The sequence below is a fragment of the Glycine soja genome, chromosome 16 (assembly GCF_004193775.1).
Source record: "Glycine soja cultivar W05 chromosome 16, ASM419377v2, whole genome shotgun sequence".
NCBI classification, from domain to species: domain Eukaryota; kingdom Viridiplantae; phylum Streptophyta; class Magnoliopsida; order Fabales; family Fabaceae; genus Glycine; species Glycine soja.
The window spans coordinates 10,518,287-10,533,262 of NC_041017.1; the positions used below are offsets into that span (position 1 = coordinate 10,518,287).

General features: G+C 32.4%; 1 long non-coding RNA gene across 6 annotated transcripts; it reads left to right on the forward strand.

The window, feature by feature from the left end:
* Nucleotides 1–589: 589 nt before the first annotated feature.
* On the forward strand, nucleotides 590–7,593 carry LOC114390272. Of its 6 annotated transcripts, XR_003661862.1 has the most exons (13): nucleotides 590–781; nucleotides 2,613–2,696; nucleotides 3,588–4,125; nucleotides 4,494–4,531; nucleotides 4,794–5,472; nucleotides 5,563–5,693; nucleotides 5,791–5,904; nucleotides 5,983–6,251; nucleotides 6,363–6,500; nucleotides 6,600–6,720; nucleotides 6,855–7,019; nucleotides 7,098–7,166; nucleotides 7,267–7,593. It is a non-coding gene; the product is annotated as an uncharacterized LOC114390272 (long non-coding RNA). The 6 variants fall into 6 exon arrangements; XR_003661861.1 differs by having other exon boundaries at nucleotides 5,983–6,527; XR_003661859.1 differs by having other exon boundaries at nucleotides 5,983–6,500.
* The last annotated feature ends 7,383 nt before the right edge of the window (nucleotides 7,594–14,976 follow it).

The following is a 14,976-nucleotide window of genomic DNA, read 5'->3' on the forward strand; positions in this document are numbered from 1 at the left end:
TAATTCTTGTAAATTAATTAAAGCAATCTTATAGAAAGAAGAAGGTAATAAATATATAGTTGAAGAATTTAAGTAGAATACATGGGTTAAAATTTTTTTATGTTGTTATTTAATTATGATAGTCATATATTATAAAATTACTATCTTTTATATTAATTAATTTAATACTTATATTTAAATAATTTCTTTTTGAAGACTGACTTTATTACGCAAGTGTTTATCATGCATACATGATGTATCTCCCTCTTTGATATTCTTTTCATTGGTAATACTTGTCGAAACATGGGAATGATGTTCAATTGCAATTACTGGAAATTTTAAATTGATTTTTTCTTGAATTTTCACTTACTTTTTTTTTTTTACATTTCTCAAAGAATAAATATTTTTTAGAATAAATAAAAGTTATGGTAAATTCATTCTTGTTAACTCGGTTGATTAAATATAATATATAAATGTTAAAAATCTCTTCATAATTCGTATTATGTTTAATTTATAAAAAAAATATTTCTAGTAGGTTTTTATTTCCTCCTTCCTCGATGGAATAAAAATAGATTACTAACCTTGTTAGGGTTAGTCATATAAAACAGAATTAGGGTTTATATCGCGCATAGTGTGGTAGCAGCAGCTGAGTTTGTTTCCGTTGCTGCTTCACCCACCTCGCTTTGACGGACAAAGGAGATTTGGTGGTGACTATGATGGATACCGTGGAGGTCCACGCGGACCTAGTGGTGATTTCGGTGACAAGGGTGGAGCTCCTGGTGACTACAGGCCTTCTTTTGGAGTAAGCTTTTTGTAATATATCAATTAACATTATTTGCTATTATTCTATATCAATCAATATTATTGTGTTTCTATTTGTTTATTTATTGTTTGCTATTATTCTATATATGTTCAGTATCTTTTCTTCAACCACAGATCCACGTCTAATTCGAAGCAAGTTTATAAATTGAGTTTTTATATGATTTTGAACTGAAAATTAAAAAATATGCACGTTCTAAACTTGAAACGCACCAAAAATCTTTGATGTGATGTTGAATCAAACAGTCACTTTTGATTGCATGTTCCACGTTTGGGCTAAAGCATAACAAGTTATGGCTTCTGTTCATTTCTTGATGATTAACCTGGAAATTTGGCAAAACTTGAGTCATAAACTTGTGTCCAAACATAGTTAATGTGTTTGAGTGAGAGATAGATAGAATGCTAAAAACAACATTCTCTTTATTAAATTATAAAAATGCATTTTAAGAAGTCCAATTCTATTTTTTTAATGTTGACTGGAGATTGCTAATATACACTATTACACCTATTAAAAAATTAGAAGATGGATCTTAGAATTCACCAATTTTTCTTAAAATACAAAAATATATTACTCAATTCTTTAAAATAAAAATTAGGTGAAAATTCAGGTAATTCTCGTGTATTAATCAATCTTAATTCTCATCATTATTTTTTTTTGCTATCATGTTGTTGGTATAGAAAATTCATTAATTTTGTTGACTATTAATCTTTGTCCAAAAAACTGACGGACTATAATTAATGAAATTATTTTCTTTTAATCATGTTTTTTCATTTAAAAGGTTTGAATCAAGACTTTACTTAAAAGAGATTGTACTACTCGGACCAATCATTTATTGATTTCTCATATCCAACTTATGCATTCAAACTCAGCATCGAATGCCTTGACAAGAGTCAAGCTGTTGAATGTTAATTAATCATATAGAGGAATTCTCTGCATTAGAACTTTTTTTACTTAAATGAAATTTCTTGCATTGTAACTGAAATTAAAGATAATGTGATAATCGGCCCTACCCGAGGACGACGGTTATATTATATCATGCTCGTATTTTTTTCACACTTGCTATTAGCATCCCCATTTTTTTACAACTCCTCCCTTCTCTATATTTTTTATACCAATTATACCTTTTATTTATTAAAACATAGTTTTGGAAATTATTTTTGGAACAAATAGAAACAATAAATAATAGCAAAAAAAAAATATATAGCTTTTTGCTATTATTGAATGAAAATGATTTTCATTCATTCATTTACCAGAGGGCACTACATAGGTATTTATACATAGGAAGGAGTAATTTTAACTGCTTTTCCTTATTGAATAACTGAATGTGCTGACATAGTACATTCAGTTTTTGATTACACGGAACCTGTTACTACCAGTATACTAGCCATACTATACCCTTATACTTACTGAAGTGTTTATTCAAAACAAGCTTGTCACATGTGAGCTATGTTATAAGTGCTGAGTTCAATAGCTTGATAAGTTTTACCATAAAGCTTATTAAATAAGTTAAGTAGAGCTTATATGATGATCACTAACCTCACACCTTCAATTTTCAAATTCAGTCTTTATATGATAAGATAACCCAAATAAACTTCATAGGAGCTTTTCCAAAAGCACACATAGTCATTTTATAAGATCTATATGGTGCCATTTTCTATTTATTGATTGATATGTTACTTTTCCATCCCTACTCCCATTCTTGATCTTCTTTCTCTTTATAGTGTTACATTGTGTGCATGTAATTGTAGATTTCATCCTCATTCCACAAATTTGTTCTAAATGGATAGCTTTTTTAATCATTGTCCATGTATAGGGAAGAGGCTAAAGACTTAGAATCACGACATCAAAAAAGTGAAATTCCACTTACTTCTGGTGATATTCCTGTTGGCATTAAGAGGTACATCCTTACATTTGGCTTTGAAGACTTGGATGAATTCCCATCTTGTTTTGTTTGACATCTTGTATGAGATTAAACTTTTTTTGTTAAATGATATGTCTTGGCTTTAAAGGCTTAGATCAAATGCTTTTTTTGTCTTGTTTGATGTCTTCTGTGAGATTAACATTTTTTGTTCAATGATTTGCCTCCACTGAAACTTTTTCAGGGATCTTTTGTATTGAAAAATTTATAATTTATTTACTTTCTCTTTAATGTGCTTTAAGATTGTTAATTTTAGTAAATATCTTTATTGTAGTAAATGCCAACCGTATTAAGATCCTTTGCAGTAATGTGGTGTCTGTGTCTTGGCATTATTTTTCTTTTGTATCCCATCCTTTGGGTTCTAGGAATGAATTGTTAACATAATTACTTCTGAAAATTTGTTTAGCTTAGTGATTTCTTTGGCAAAGAAAACATGGTTCTTTTGATAAAGTTCCACCAAGGATTTTAATTCAGAAATAAGACTACTATAGATCTAAACACTCAACTACCATCACCCTTCTATCCGAACACAAGGTTTGAGGATGTGGTCATGGGTGACAAATTTAATGTTTATATATTTGCATGCATCTTATTGTGGCATTTTTTTTACAACTAACAATCATGATACCTTGAAGTCTTGAGAACTGGAGTTCTATTTCAGTTGCAAAGATTTATATTTTAACCCAATATAAATATAGAAAGAGAAGAAAAAATAGCAATGAATAACAATTATGGGATTCACTGCTATTAGTTCGCTGCCATTTTGGCCTTATTGAAGTTGTAAAATTGCGTATGGAATGCTGGCCTTGTTTTGTAATCTTAATTTCTAGCATGATATCAGATTAATAGTAAGGTTTTTTCTTTTATCAGAAAAATAGATCGGTCTTACCAAGAGTTGGAAGCAAGGAGGGGTAGACTTAGCCAACTAGAGAAAATCTACATGGATATGACAATGCAGAAGGATAACTGATGGAGGTCGTACCCGAATCAAATCATCTATCATTATACAAACAAGGCCCTGAATGGCCTACGTGTCGCGCTGTGGTTAATCTACTTTCCCGCCCAAAAATGTCATATCCTGCTACAGTGCATGGCCTACAAAATGATGCGTTCCCAATTCCAAGTGTTTCCAATAGTTTCCAATAAACCATTTGTATACCGATGCATTTCCATTACCCATGCTTTTCGAATACCAATGCTTCTTGAATACCGACAATAATTATGACCACTTGACAAGACGTTTACTTTTGCAGATTGCAGATGAATGAAGGGTTTTGGTTATACGCTTTGTTTCTTTTGTTTTATTTTCATCCTCTGTTTTTGGTTATACGTTTGGTTTCCTTGCATTTGGCTCCTACTTTACACAGGTGCATTTGAAGAAGAAAGGTTCATTTGAACAAAAACAAAGGTGCATTTTTTCTACTTTCCATGTGTTAGATTAACACGTATACGCTTTTTTTTTTTTTTTTGCTTCGACTTTACCTGTGAAAAAAGAAATTTGTTGCTGCATGTGTATGATTTCGTGTTTTGTTTTTGCTTCTTCTTTGTTCTTTGGTTTTTTTTCCTACTTTGCACAGGTGTATTTCAAGAAGAAAGGTTCATTTGAACAAGAAATGTGTGTTTTTTTCTACTTGCCATGTGTTACATTAACACGTATTGGTTTTTTTTTTGCTTCGCCTTTACCTGTGAAAAAAAGATTTAGTTGGTGCATGCGTATGATTCCGTGTTTTATTTTTGTTTCTTGGTTATTTGTTTTTTTTTTCGTACTTTACACAGGTGCATTTGAAGAAGAAAGGTTCATTTGAACAAAAAAGGTGCATTTTTTTCTACTTTCCATGTGTTAGATTAACACGTATTCATTTTTTTTTTGTTTTTTTTGCTTCATCTTTTGGTTTTGGTTGTTTTGGTTCTTCGTTTTCTTTTGTTTTGTCCGTTACCTGTCTATCATTTTCTTATTTGTCTATGTATTTTTTTTTTGTTTCCATGTGTTTATTGGTCTCTTTTATACTATTTTTTAAAAAAACTTCAATGCTCTGTTTGATGCGCTGTTCATGTTGTTTCTTTGTGACATTGTAGCGATGTCTCGAAAAGAAAATCTTATATCTGAATTGCATCCAAGGAAAGGGACATGGAAGATAGCAGTGCGTATAACCGATATGTGGGATGTTAAGAAGCACAATGGGAGACAAGCGATTGACATGGTCTTCATAGACCAAACGATAATTGTTATGTTATTTGCTTTCATTCTACTATGTAGTTAGTGAAGAGGGTATTTGTAGTTATGGATTGTTTATAACTTTCAGGGTGTAAAGATTGAGGCAACGCTATGGCAAGAGTTGTTCCCTGAATTTCAACCGAAGTTAGCTTTAGGTTGTTCCTATTTGATCCAAAACATCAAAGTTGTGGACAATCAATCTGAATATAAAGTAAGTCCAATTTCATATTTGCTTTACTTTGTGAAAACAACATCTGTGAAGGAGGTTGAAAGACCTGAAATTCTTGCTAATGTACACGTGATAACTGAAATTGCTGATATTATTTCTGGCATTGCACCATGACATACTTTAGTTGGTAAGTATATTATAATGTTTTCCATTACATATTAGTTTATATATTCAACCTATGTTCAACACAACTTAATTCTATTCATTTATGTTGGTTTGAAAATAGATGTCGTGGGTGTTGTCGCTAAAGTTATTGAACAAAAAATAGTGAATCCTGCATACAAGGTTACGGTGAAGTTGAGAGATAATAGGTTATTTTCATTATATTTTTAAATATTTAGAAAAACCATAATAAAATATATTAAATCACAAATTAGTATGTATGTGTTATGTTCTGTTAGTGATGCTGAGATCCTCATGACACTGTGGGAGGATTATGCTCTTCAGCTAGATGATGCTATTGAAAAAAACCATTTTGTTAGGGAGCCGTTGGTGCTTATGTTAACATTGACTAAGATCAAAGATGCCAAAGGTGAATATAATGTATTTTTTTATTACTTCTTACATTTGCGAATCAATCTTATGTGGCATTGCATATTATTTCATGTACCTATAATGTTTTTTTGCAGACAAGTATCCCCTCAGTGTCCAAAATATAAAAAATGGTTCCAAGTTGTATGTAAACTCCGATGATATTGCTGAGATAAGGATGATATTGCTGAGATAAGGAAATTCCTTGATAGGTATGATAACTGCAAACAATTTAAGTTATATATTTTGTTTATAATAATACTCTAATGTCATGACCTTCCTCATTGCAGTTTTTGTGTTCCATTTTATGTTGGTGGATTAACAGAAGAAGGGAGTGGTTTGCAATCCCAGTATACCAGTAATTCACAAAGAGGTGATCGTGATAAGTTCTTGCATAATGCTCAGATGGTCAACTTAGGTGACATAAGCAGACTGAGAGACGTAACAACAAAAAATTTTAAATGAAACACCATTTGTATTGGATATGGTGTGGTTCCCGAATTGGATTTGGTGTGGTTGCCGGCTGTTTATGGTGAAAGTATTGTTGTTGTTGTTGTGTGTATGATTTTTTTTCATACCTTTTAAATGTCGTTTTACAATTTTTGCCCGTTTAATTTTTTTTTTGTTTGATCTGTCCACTTTCATTTGTTATATATTTTAATTCAATTAGGACTGTTTCTGTTTGACCGTTGCTACGGTGGATGATGTCCTGATTGATACACCATGGAGTTATGATAGCTTTCCAAATTGCACTACAACGTTTGATCCATTATAAATAGTGGGTGCCTGCCGTTCGTGCCAGAACCAAGTTAGTCATATGGTTCCCAAGTAAAATGTATTTATTCCCAAATGAGTTATAATGTACTTAACATTCGAGTCTTTATTCACATGGATATTGTTGTGTTAGGTATAAATTAGTTGTGAAAATGGAACACAATGGAGAGAAAGCTAACTTTCATTTTTGGGATGCAACGTGTATCAAAATGTTCGGTAAGACAGCCGAGGAATGTTGACATGAATTGATTGCGGTATGTATTGTAACATACCCTGATGGATGACATGACAATTCAATATGAATTTACTATATTGCATTTAAATTTATTTGTTTAAATTTATTCATAATAATTAAATTTATTTGTTTAAATTTATTCATAATTATTAGGGTGGTGACAAGATCAAAGTGTCCCCTGAGTGTGTGGATGATTTGGTTGGTAAGACATTGGCGCTCAGGTTCAAGTACCGTGTAAACATGCGCCAGTCATCTGTGATGGATGTTAGCCAAGAAGAACATCATATCCAGACATTGACTTTCAAAATTGGTCTACAGGTAATAGTTAACTTATCGTAAGGGTGTATACGAAAATTTAAAAACATTTGATGTTGCCTCTGAATGTGGTATATGCAGGATGAACAAACTATAGGGAAGTCACCCGCATCGTGTGCTGAGACTTCATCAAGGGATTACCATCCGACGGTATGTAAATTTGTTACACCTTTCATTAAGTAATTAAGTACAAATTTGGTCTAAATATGTTATTGGGGCGTCATAATAATACTTTATATTTGTTTTGCAGCCTTCATTGTCCCAGTCAACTGACTATGACCCTGGGAACACTGCCTTCATCACCCCTGCCAAAAGATTGAGCGGTCAACAAGCCACAAATGAATTTGATTCTAAGGATACTACTGCGTATGAGCTATCCACAAACAAACATATTAAAACTGAGTAATCAGTTGACAATTTAATTATATATTGTATGCTTAAATTTTATATACGTTTGTTGGGTTATTTTGGTTTACGTTTGTTGGGCTATTTTTTGGTGATGTTGTACCCACTCAATTAGTCATGTATGGACAATGAATTCTATCGACATTATTTCGTATGGTTAAATTTGATATCAGTAATCGTTGTCCATTTAAGATCGTGATGGGAACTATATTGTTAATGATTAAAACGGTGTCTTCGAATTAAAATCCAGACAAATAACATACGACTAAATTTTGTCACCAACGGACATATATTTATGTCTTTGAATTTGAAATTATCAATTGAAAGAAAACAAAGTTTTTATCAATTCTTTAAACCATATTATGTATGTTTACTTAAGGTACATTGTAATTGTTGTTTTGTACACATGCGTAATTAGTGGGGTTAATTTGCTAAATCCAAATAATGTCATTTGTATTTGTGAAAAAGTAAAACAATTGTATTTTGTAATTAAATGATAACATTTAGTACGATTTCCTGCAGGTTGACAAGCCAGGATCAGCTTCTGGACTTACGACGGATTTAGTACGATACATTGTAATTATCATTTGAATTTGTAATTTCGTCTTTCAATTTGTAATTATCAATTGAAAGAAAACAAAAGTTTTATGAATTCTTTAAACCATTTTATGCATATTTCCATAACGTACATTGTAATTATTGTTTTATACACGTGCCAAATTAGTGGGGTTAACTTGCTTAATGCAATTAATTTCTTTTGCATTCGTAAAAAAGTAGAACAGTTGTATTTTCTAATATAATGATAACATTGTGTACGATTTTGTTGTAGGTGGACAAGTCAATATAAGCTTATGGACTAATGATGCCCTTATGACGGTAACGTATAGACTTATACAAAATCACTGCCATATAAATTGTTGGAATTGGTGCCAAAGCAGGTACTATTTAACCTAATACTTTATAGTATATTATTTGCCATATTAGTGTTAGGTTATACTGTGGAGTACCTTTCACATATAATACAAGTATATATTAGGTATTAGACGTGACCTGACCTGCATATTCCCAATACCCGGTACATCGAAAAAATTCATATGTGATTGAAAGGAGGAAAGTAATGTATGATTGAAAGGATTTCACCAAAATTTTAATATATGAATAATTAATATCTAATGCATTTAATTAAGGGTTACCGGAAGAGTAAAAGGGTGTCCATTAATATACATAGTATTCGAGTATATGTTACATGCAATTTCCAATACCAAGTAATTGCTACGGCAGTTACATTAACTACTCATTACCTATTTTTGTTAAAATAATTGAATCATTATCAATTGCAATATATATACAATTTGTATGTGGTAATTACAAAATCTTCATTTGTCTCTCCTTCTCTTTCTCCTCTCAACATGAGTACAGAAACATCTACAGGCTCCAATGTTGTAAGTTTGTCTACTTTCGCTTTCTTCTTCTTTTGCTTTTTATATGTGAATGTTGAATGTAGTTTGATCATTCATCTTGGTGATTGTCATGCTCTCAAGTATCATGTTGATGCTTATCTGTGTCATATTTCCAACATGTCATTATGTTATACTTTTCCAAAGTTTACACTATTGGGAACTTGCAATGTATATGTATGGAATGCTTTCAACATTGAACTTCATATTTGTCATGACAATCTGGGATGACATATTTGTGTTTTTGTCTTCATCTCATTTTTGCGTTGTAAGTTTGTCTACTTTTGCTTTGAGGATTTTTTGTTTTTTATATGTTAATGTTGAATGTAGTTTGATCATTCATCTTGGTGATTGTCATCCTCTTGGCTATGATATTGTTCGTACTTTCATCATTTTTTCAACATCTAAGACTGTTATACTTTTCCAAATTTTACACTATTGGGAACTTGGAAATGTATATGTTTGGAATACTTTCGACATTTTTGTGTTTTTGCCTTTATCTCATTCATAATTCTATGAAAAGGGTATAATTTATAATATTTATTTGGGGAAATTTTTTCATTCAGGCCCCACCTAAATTCTTGGGATGCACAGTTATATATCAATTTTAGGCTGCATTCCATGTTGATAGAGTAAGTGTTTCCCCACGTAATTATTTTATCATTCCTGTAATTTATATTGCTATTGTGATATTGCTGAATCTTTAATTGCAGAACTACATTGAGATACCCTCAAAATATCATCAGCAATGGGCTCCTGATTACCCACCAAATGTTCTCTTTGATTACAACGGCCACAAACACATTATACAGATTAGAAAAGATAATAACATATACTATTTTGCTGATGGGCTTAAACAATTTAGAAGAGAGTTCGATATATATGAAGGTGTCATGGTTCACTTTATGGAACCCAACAATAATACAACTTTTCATCTCCATTTCACTCCACCACTGGAAAGATAGACATGTGGAAGGCCTCATAGATCCACCAGAAATTATGTGTTAACCATAGACATTACCCAACCTATGATCTCAAATGCTACCCCATTGGTACGACTTTATTGATATCATAAATGTTTGTTTTATTTATTAATATCATAAACCATATATGCTTGTTTTTTTTATTAATTAATAATGACCTTGCAATCATTAGTGACTACTTTGCTTTAAATGTAGTTGCTGCCCCCCGAGGCTCTCAATTTGGTTGGGCCATCATCACTATATATGACTATTCAGCATAGTAGTGGGCGTCGTTTAATATGGACGATGTCAGTGGATAATGGCGTTCGATGTCTGGCTGCACCTTGGTACCGGTTTTTAATGGACAATAACGTAATGACTAGAGATGAGGTCGCCTTCTATTTCCGGCCCAACCAACATGTATGGGAACTTATCTTGAGGAAGCAACTCATATGGGATGATCAAGGCCAGTCCCATTGAACAATCCAGTCCACAGTCCAATATAATTTATTTGCCCTTTTTTGTTAAACTTATTTTATTTTGTAAGTTTTGATCAACCCGAATAATGTAACTTAATCACCATGGGTGATTAAACAATATTTAATTACATTCGAATATTAGACAATATATAGATTGGGAGTGTTTTATTTTCATCCATGTTACCATAGTAAAATGATCAAATGCCAAGGGTGTTAACCAAAATTTGGATTATTACACAACGCATTTTCTAAATTCACTACTCTAAAATATATTGGTGTACACAATTCAATACCAGTGAAGCGTAACTATTTAGAATATCAAAATTCTAAATCATTTTCCACTTATTTAATAACAACAGAAATACAATAAATATATATAATCAATAGTTTAAACAATTTGGCTTTTGTGAATGTAACTTCAGAAATATGGAGCTTATTATTCTTTCAATGACCACACGTGGTTATAAAAAGCTGCCAACGCATTTAATGAACACAATTAATAATGTGTACTTGCAGGCACTATAGCCAAAAGTGAAGCAATGCAAAGTGCCACCCAGTGTCGAATCAACAACTTGGGCTGAAAGAAAACACAAGGCAATGCACGAGAAGGGCTTCTTCTTCACTTTTAGTAGGTTCTCTTAATCGGAATCAATTTGATAATGTTGTTTTTCTATCATCATCACCATTGAATCAAATTCACAACAAACAACATGCAGAACAACTTAAACGCTGAACCAAAACGCAAGCTGGGAAGCTACATTGAGACAACAACACAACATTGGCAAGAGACAACTAACCCTCAAGTGAAGTTTCTTTGCTTATTTTTTTTGTTGGTGAAAAATAAGTTTTAACTCATTGTACAATACTACATGCACTATCAATTTTACATGTTGCAATTTTGATATGTTTATCTTAAATTGTTATTTGCAAAGACTTACTCAATAATGTAGACTTTATTCACAAGTAGAGTTTGAAATGGAAAATTCTGTCGAACGGAGGAAACGTAGAAAAAACATATTGCAAGAGAGAAGACAAAGTGATGACTGTCAAAATAATTATGTACCTAACGGTAAAAATGTATATCAAAGCACATTTCATTTATGCTTATGTTTTATAAATGCTAACACAAATATAACAATTGTTATTGCAGAAAAGCGTAAACGTATGTCACCATGTGATACACAATTTAAAGGGCATATTCCCATAGTACATACGCAGTGTACACCATTATCAAACATCATGTTGTCTACATATCAATGTGAGCACAATCATGCAAGAGAATCTGCTATTCGGCCGAGGCATTCATTCAACCAACGTACCATCGATGCTTCAACTATCCAGACGAATCTAATGTCAAAGTTTGGAAAAGAAAATTTAACTCCATCGATGTTGAATCATCATGCAAATTGTCCAATACATACAATCTCAGATGTTGATCCCATTCACACTCCCTCAACAACTCAGCATATACATTCAGGAAGATATACAATACAGAAATCCAGACTAATAGAGCACATCTCAGATGACAGTGATGAAGAAATCAACAAAACAGAGGGGGTCATTGATACAGGTCAAATGTTGTTGTTGTGTTTAATCAAAGAAACTTTATTTGAATGTTGTTGTTGTGTTTAAATTATGTCAACTTCCCAGTCATTATATTTAACTTACAATGTATTTGAGTTACTTTTTTAGGCAGACACAATTTATTTTAGATTAAGCAAACAATTTTGGTGTCATATAGATTACTCATTTGACGACCCACCAACAGAGGATGATGTAGAAACTGATAAAAATGGGAATTTGGACATACCATATGAAAATCAAAATACAGGTTTAGGCAATCAACTTTCCACTTTGATGGTGTTTTGTTTAATTCCTTTTGGTTGATGGTTGAATGTAAACTTACACATTAATGTACACGTATAGGTTACAAAGATGTTGGAGATCTAGTTTGGCAATGCAGACACTATAAAGCTATGATGTGGTATGATGAGAGGATTAACAAAGACAAACAAACCAAAAACCCAAAGTTTGCATTATGTTGCGGTGATGGAAAAATACAACTGCTTGTGTTAGAAGATGCTCCACAACCGTTGAGGCAACTACTCTTTGATTCTAAAGACTCTCAAGCTAAGAACTTCTAGCAAAACATTCGATCATATAATGTAATGTTTACATTCACATCACTTGGTCTCCAACTTGACATAACGTATAATACAGGAAGAGGGCCTCCTACATTTTGCATACATGGTCAAGGTCATCATCTTATTGGAAGCCTCCTACCTTTGGCAAATAAGTCACCTAAGTTTGCACAACTATATATTTATGATACAGACAACGAAGTTAACAACAGGCTTTTGCAAAACCCGTAAGTGTTACAATCCAACCAATAAATGTTACATTACATATTTTTAAATTATCTTTTAACAATGTATACCATTACCACTTGCTTTTTCTCCTTCATCAATGTACAACAACAAAGATGTTCTTGATGAAGACATTATCATTGCCATGAAGAATATGCTAGATAACAACAACCATTATGCGCAGAAGTTTAGAATGACAAGGGATAAACTACAATCTTCAATAGTCTCTGACCTAAAGCTTAAACTGGTTTATGATAGGCAGTCAGTCAGATGGAAGATTATGCAATTTGCCAAATACTACTGAAGTTGCTGCTTTTATTGTTGGTGACGAGCACACAGGTAACCACAGGGATATCATAATAGAAAAGCAAACAGGATTGTTGAAAATAATCAATGAACTTCATCCTGCATATTTGTCGTTGCAATATCCCCTGTTGTACCCTAGAGGGGAAGATGGCTATAGGCCAGATATTCCTCATAAGGATAATCCAAATATCCATGCAGCAAAGAGAAAAAAGGTTACCATGCGTGAATATTTTTGTTACAGACTGCGATCAAGGAACAATGAAGCCCAAACAATACTGCATTCAAGAAGATTGTTTCAGCAATGAATTGTTGATGGTTACTGTATGATTGAGTCGCAAAAACTAAATTATGTTAGGCAACATCAACAACAACTCAGAGTTGACAAATACATCAATTTGAATGTCTGTAACAATGCCCCTGAAACACTTGGCAATGAAAAAGGTAAGAAACTTATACTACCCAACTCCTTTCTTGGTAGTTAGAGGTATATGGAACAACTGTATTTTGATGGCATAGAAATTTGTGGTCATATCGGATTTCCAGACCTATTTTTGACATTAACGTGTAATCCCACATGGCCTGAAATACAAAGAAAGGTTAGGAAATCCAATCTCACACCTCATGACTGCCCTGATGTTGTCTCAAGGATATTTAAAATGAAGTTAAATCAATTGATGAATGATCTCAAACGTGGACATGTCTTTGGTCCTATTCTGGGATGTAAGTAATTACCATTTCTATCAATGTGTTCTTACAATTGCAATGTTAAACTATAATTACAATTATTCATTATTAATGTGGCTACTAATATTTTATGTTCATTGCAATTATTTACACTATTGAGTGGCAAAAAAGAGGATTGCCTCATGCTTATATTTTAATATTTTTGCAACCTGCAAACAAGTATTCAAATCCAGAAGACATTGATAAAATTATTTCTGCAGAGATACCAAATAAGTACATAGATCCAGAATTGTACGAAATTGTCTCCAAACATATGATTCATGGTCCATGTGGACTCCCAAATAGAAGTGCACCATGTATGGCTGATGGGAAGTGTATTAGATTTTTCCCTAAGAAATTCAACGAAGCCACAATTGTAGACCAAGATGGATTTCTAGTATACAGGAGAACAAATGATAGGCGTACGGTTCAGAAGCATGGTATTGAACTTGATAATCGCTTTGTTATACCATACAATCCACAATTGCTACTCAAATACAGGACACACCTGAATGTCGAATGGTGCAATCAGAGCACATCCATCAAATACCTATTTAAGTACATCAACAAAGGTTATGATCGAATTACAACATCTATTGTTAATGTGCAGAACCAAAACAGCAGACAACATCAGCAGACAACATCAGGTTGACGATGAAATTAAACAGTATCTTGATTGCCGGTATGTGTCAAACATATATTCTTAAATGCATAACATTCATCTACACACAACACACCCTTCGTTTATGCTTTTCATTGTCTGGATAGTCTTTTTTTGATTTTTATATGTTCAACTTCCATATTTTTGTGTTTTTGTCTTTATCTCATATTATGGTGTTCTCTGAAAGGGTATAAATTATTATATTTAATTCAGGACATTTTTGTCTTTATCTGTCAACTTCAACATTACTCGGTAGAAATTATAATATCAACCATATGTTCATTAAATGCATAACATTGACCTATACACAACACACCCTTTATTATTACATTAATTGACCTACTTCTTATGTGTTTATGTTTTACTAATCATCCTCTAGGTATGTCTCGCCCCCTGAAGCATGTTGGAAGATTTTTGCATTCCCTATGCATGGACGTGCACCAGCAGTTGAGCGTCTTTATTTCCACCTTGAAAATCAACAGCCAATTTACTGGACAAACAACCAACAAATTGGGACAATACTATCTAAGAGTACCATCAAAGAATCAATGTTTACAGCTTGGATGCATTCAAATAAAATATACCATGACAGAAGGGATCT